This window comes from Leucopleurus acutus (genome assembly GCF_964270905.1).
Source record: "Leucopleurus acutus genome assembly, chromosome: 6".
Classification (NCBI taxonomy): domain Eukaryota; kingdom Metazoa; phylum Chordata; class Mammalia; order Artiodactyla; family Delphinidae; genus Leucopleurus; species Leucopleurus acutus.
In genome coordinates this window covers 71,415,431-71,421,954 of record NC_139149.1, presented here as the reverse complement: position 1 = coordinate 71,421,954, position 6,524 = coordinate 71,415,431, and the positions used below count along the sequence as shown (strand labels likewise).

The 6,524-nt window shown below is 33.8% G+C and overlaps 1 pseudogene across 1 annotated transcript; it reads right to left on the bottom strand.

Annotated features, from left to right (window-relative positions):
* Positions 1-659: 659 nt before the first annotated feature.
* On the bottom strand, positions 660-1,124 carry LOC309963085 (prefoldin subunit 2-like; annotated as a pseudogene). The gene has a single exon. The product of its transcript is annotated as a prefoldin subunit 2-like (transcript).
* Positions 1,125-6,524: the final 5,400 nt, after the last annotated feature.

Genomic DNA, 6,524 nt, shown 5'->3' with positions numbered 1-6,524 from the left:
GAGCTGCACAGGTTTCTCATTGCTGTGGCTTCTCGTTGCGGAGCACGGGCTCTAGGTGCACGGGCTTCAGTAGTTGTGGCTCGTGAGCTTAGTTGTTCTGCGGCATGTGGGATCTTCCTGGACCAGGGCTCGAACCCGTGTCCCCTGCTTTGGCAGGCAGATTCTTGACCATTGCGCCACCAGGGAAGCCCTACAACATAGGTTTTGAATTAACTTTAACATATGCCGAAATGTACCAATTGACAAAAGTTAATGTCTTAATTATGGGCCTCAAATTACAGTTTTTCCTGGAGATATGACTAAATTTAAGTGAGATGCCAACTAATTAACTAACATTCACAAACACTCTGTCCCCAGACAGTAGAATAAATATGTAAGGAACAAATACTAAGACAGACACAATATTCTGGGCCATAATCCATGTCTCAATAATTGTTAAAATATTCACATCATAAAAAGTATGTTGTGTGAGCCTAGTGGAATTAAATTAGAAGTAAATATAAAGAAAATCTAGAAACTGTCAACATATTTGGAAATTTTTTTTTCTGACCAAAAAATTTAATTAACCAAAAAATTACAATGGCAGAGAAAATAATAACAATAAAGAGAAACTATAAGAAGTGGGAGTCAGGGTAGAAAAAATGCAAAGGCCTTGCTCTCTAGGAGACCAGTACTGCAGCTGGGCTGGCCTCAGCCCCAGCCCCTTCTGAGTTTTCTTTGGCTGCTGGCATCTTGTCTTCCCCCATGAGACGAATGTTGTGCTTTTCCCGGAATTCATTTAGTTCTTTTCCCTTTGCCAGAAACCGCTGTGTCAGTGTCTCAGTAATCTTCTGTATCTGCTCCTGGTTGTTCTCCAGGGCAGGCAGCACCTCTTTGACAGTTCGCTCTATCAGCACCCTCCAACCATGCGGTAGCACTTGCAGGTTTCATCTACCTCCTTCAGAGTATCAATCACTAGACAGTGCTCATTCAACTCCGTCTCCAACTCAGCTGCTTTGGAGGCCAGGCTCCGCTGTTCCTGCCGAAGGCGATGGAAGCCAGCAATTACTTGCTCTGCTGACGTGAACCCCTTTCCCGGAGTCGCTCCGGCTGCTCTTGCCAGTGCGACCACTGCTCTCTGCCATCTTCATTGCTTGCTGGGCTTCCAGTCTGCCCATATTTGGAAACTTAAGTACGTAATTCTGAAAAACCCACCAGCAAAGAAAGAAACAACAGAAATTTTAAAGTATTTTAAGCTGAATGAAACAAAAAAAATTTGTGCAACGCAGCTAAAGACTGCTTATATAGGAATTTATACCACTAAATATTTAGATTAAAATATAAATCTCAAGACAACAATATAAACTTGATCTTAAGAAATTAGAGAAAGAAAAATGCATTAGGCCGGAAAGTAATCATAAGACAGGAAACAATAAAGATCAGCGTGGATATCAATGAAACAGAAAACAAAAACAACAGAAAAAACTGAAGAAACAAAAATCCGTTTCTTTGGAAAGATCATTGAATGTATAAACATTTGCTACAACTGATGAAAAGAAAAACTAAATAAGACAGAATTACCCATACCATAAGAGAGAGGGCATCACTATGGATTCTGCAATTTTTAAAAGGAAAATAAGGGGGAAATTATGAACTATTTTATATAAATAAATTTGAAAATTTGTATGAAATGAACAAAGGTTTTGAAGGATAGAAACTATCAAATCTCACTCAGGAAGAAACAGCCTGAAAAACCCCAAATAAATGAGAGAAAATGAATAAGTAGTTAAAAAGCTTTATGCAAAAGAAACTCTAGGTCTAGGTGCCTTAAGTGGTAAGTTCTACTAAAGACTTGAGGAATTAATAACTCCAATACTATACATACAGACAATAGAAGTGGAGGGGACATGTCCCAGCTCATTTTTTGAGGCCAGCATAAATTCTACAAGACACAAAAATATAGATCATTAGCTGATATCAACATATACACAAAAATTCTTAATAAAATTTTATCCAATTGAATCCAATGATATATATAAAAGAGAAAACATCATGATCAAATGGATTTTATGCAAAGAATGCAAGGTTGGTTTGATACTAAAAAATCAATCAGTATAATCGTATTAACAGGTTAGAAAAAAATATAGGTTAGATTAAACCAACCTATATTTGTGAATAAAAGTCTAAGTCATTAGGAATAGAATATAACTTCCCCAATATGATGAAGAGCTTTAAGAAAAGCAATAGCTAACACCATATTTAATGGGTAAAAACTGGTTGTTTTTACCCATTGTCTCCTCTAACGTGGAGACAATGGCAAAGATATCATTTCTCCTCACTTCTTTTTACTCTTTTGCTGGAATTCCTAACTATTGTAGTAAAGTAAGGAAAAGAAATATAAGACATACAGATTGGAAAGAAAGAGGTAAAACTTTTTTATTTGTGGAATATCTAATTATGTAGAAAATGCAAAGAAAGCTATGAAAAACCTACTAGAACTAATTTATGAGTGTAGTGAGGTTCCAAGATATGTAAATGTATGAAAATCTCTCCAAGATATGTAAATTTATGAAAAGGAATGAGAATGTTCATTGCAGAATTATTCACAATAACCAAGATGTGGCAACAACCCAGTGTCCATGATGGGACAAAAAAATGTGGTATACACATACAATGGAATATTATTCAGTCAGAAAAAAAGGAGATCCTATCACTTGAAACAGTATAGATGGATCTGAAAGACATTATGCTACGTTGAATAAGTCAGTCAGAGATGAACAAATATTGCATGGTACCATTTATGTGAGATATCTAAAATAGTCAAATTATAGAAGCAGAAAATAGAATGGTGGTTGCCACGGGATGGGAGGAGAGGGGGAATTGGGGAGTTGTTGTTCAATAGATATTAATTTATAGTTATACAAGATGAATAAGCTCTAGAAATCTGCTGTGCAACATAGTACTTGTAGTTAACAATCAATATGGTACACTTAAAAATTTAAGAGAGTAGATCTAATGTTAAGTGCTCTTACCACAAAAAACCAAAAAGCACCCCCTGCACCAAAGGGACACAAGGAAACTTTTGGAGGTGATGGATGTTTATTACCTTGATTGTGGTGATATCACAGTTGTATGCATGCATATTTCTGAAGTCATCAAATTATATACATTAAATATGTGCAGTTTTAAAAATATCAATTATACTTCAATAAACCTGTAAAAAAAAAACCTAAAAAATCTATGTGTTTCTATATGCTAGCATTGAAAAATTGGAAACTGAAATGAAAATAAATACTATTTGCAAAAGCATCAAATAGAGATAAATATGAAAAACATATGAAACACCGAGAACTACAAAACATTGCTGAGAGGTATTAGAGAAGACCTAAGTAGAGGAATATATCATATTAATGTATTGGAAAATTCAATCTTATAAGATACCAATTCTTCCTGAACATTTCTAAAGTTTTCAGCAATCCTATTTAAGATTCCAGCAGTCTTCACTACAGAAATTGACAAGCAGATTCTAAAACTTACATAGACATGCAAATATAATACAGTAGCTAAAATGATTTTGAAAAAGAATACCAAAGTTACTCGTCACACTATCTGATTCCAACACTTATGAAAAATCTGCATTAGTCATGACAGCTTTGTATTGATATAAAAATGGACATATAGACCACACATATATGATCAATTGTTTTTTGACAAAGGTATCAAGGCAACTGAGTGGAAGAAAAAAAGATAAACTTACAACAAATGATGTTAGATAGCCATAGAAAAACAGATAAAAGCCCAACCCTTACTTCACACTATATCAAAAATTAACTCAAAATGAATAATAGATCTAATTGTGATAGATAAACCCTTCAGAAGAAAGAGGAGAAAATTTTAGTGAGCCTGGATTTGACAAATATCTGTACAAAAAGACACACAAAGTACAAAAAGAAAAATTGTCAAATTGGATTTTATCAAAAATATAAAAAATGCTCTTCAATAATCACTGTTACAAAAAAGAAAAGACAGGTTACTGACTGGAAGAAGATATTTGCAAACATTTATCTGACAAAGGACTTCTTTCTAAAATATATTGTACAGCAAACTTACAACTCAATAAAAATAATACATACAACCCAATTAATAATGGAAAAAACTTTTGAACAGACACTTCAACAAAGAATATGTATGGATGTAAATAAGCACATAAAAAGATGCTTAAGGTCATTAGTCATTAGAGAAATGCATATTAAACCACAGTGAGACACCACTGTATCCCTAGGAGAATTGCCAAAAATCAGGTTTGGACCATACCAAGTGTTGGTAAGCATGCAGAGCAACTTGAACTCTCATACATTGGCCGAAAGGAATGTAAACTATTATAATGACTTTGGAAAAATGCTTTACAGTTTCTTGAACATTTAAACATACGATTTTTGTATAACCTAATCATCCCCTGCCCGTTCTATATCGAAGAGATATAAAATGTATGTCCACACAAAGACTGGTGCACAGTTTTTCATGATGCTTTATTTTTTAGTAACCCCAAACTGTAAGCAACCCAAACATCTATTAACAGATGAATGGATAAGCAAATTGTAGTATATCCATATAATGAAATACTACTCAATAATTAAGAATATATTGATTCAGGCAACAAGGATGAATGTCAAAATAATTATGCTGTTTACAACAAGCCAGAGGAAAAAAGGGAACATAAATATATGTACATTTATTTAAAATTCTGGGATATACAAATTAATCTATAGTGACAGAAAGCAGATGAGTGGTTGCCTGGGGAAGGGAGTGGAGATGGTTTAAACTTTTGGGACAATTGATATGTTCATTACCTTGATTTGCAGTGATGGTTTCATAGGTATAATGATAAATCAAAATTTTTCAAATTGAATATCTATCTAGTTTATATTATACTTCCATTATACCTTAATACAGCTGTAAAATATGAATGATTCCCCATGAGGAATTTATTATAAGATTTCTTCATTTTTTTTATATTGAACTTTTAAAAATTTAAGCTTAACTTTGATTCTAATCAAGTAAAACGTATAAAGAATTCCACAAAATTCACATTATATTTATTCAATATTTAATTTGTTGTTTCATTCATCCATAAGCTATGTGTAATATTTAATTTGTTTCATTCATCCATAAACTATGTGTGAACTATGTGTAATTTAATGATTATTTCCATGCTGTCACATTACATAGGAATTAGAATATTTTCAATAAATTTAGATTATTTGATGAATAAAGCTTCTAGTTTATCAAAAAATATTCTCTTAAAATAAATGAGCAACTAGATTATTGCTTTTTCCTAAAGAGGAATTTGGAAGGAGCTCTGCCACCTTCTGTATTTATTTTCTCCCAAGAGATAGCATCTAGTTTTAATTCATCAGAAGGAGGTTCCTCACAATTAGGGAATCTCAAAGCTCTGGGGACAGAAAGAAGAATTTTCTAAAGGAAACTAATTCTGATATTTGAAGGCATTTTAATTCAGTTTTATTTTCTTATAGATACATTTATTTTGTACATAGCCTGCATCTTCTTCAGTGTTACTGTATCTTTCCTCATGAACAAAACTGTTTGCCCCTCTTTTAAGGGATTTTAGAGCAAATTACATTTATATCTCTTTTATGAGCTGCCTGTTTCCTCCTCCCCCCTTCCTTCCTTCCTTCCTTCCTTTCTTCCTTCCTTCCTTCCTTCCTCCCTCCCTCCCTCCTCTTCCTTCCCATTCCCTCCCTTCCCTTCTCTTCCCTTCCCTTCCCTTCTATTTCTTTGCTTTCTTTTCCTTAATTTATTTCTTGTCTTCAGTGTATGAGAAAGAGGAAGCTAGACAAAGACTGCAATGTTGCATGTTTTGTTATTATAAAAAGAAAATACTCAGCTGCACTACAATGTTGCCAGTATACCACACTATTACAAATGCTGCAGCTACACAATGTTGATATGCTTTTCCTGATGAGCAGAAAGCTCCTTTTGCTTTGAAGCAACTTTAAGGCATAAAAACTCACAAACAAAATAAAAATTACTAGACTAGCACAGGGCACAGCTCTACATAGAGAATGATAATACTGAAAACCCAAGTCACAGTGTGATAGTAATAATGCTTCATTATACATTTCTGGAAATTTCTTAATCCATTTCCTGGGAAGAAGTTGAAATACTGGACTCTTCAGTTAAAAACTACATAATTGCCAATCTTATCATCACCTCTGAATGGGCCACATCTGCAGAGGATTTTGATTGTTAGGATCTGGACTTTAAAGGAGATCTGATGTCATTAACTGACTTTTCTCAACTCACTAAATAAATAAATTCTGCTCACATACTGTTCACAGTTCCTATTTTGCTGTGCAAATGGAATGGTCATCTGCTTTAAACTTTAAAAAACATTGGAAAGAATATTGGTCCTACATGGCTCTCTGAATTTGGTCAGGGTCCATCTGGCATAATTTGCAAATGGACAGGTTTCCACATATTGGCTATAATACTTTTGAAACCAACCTGTAGATGATTTTACAATC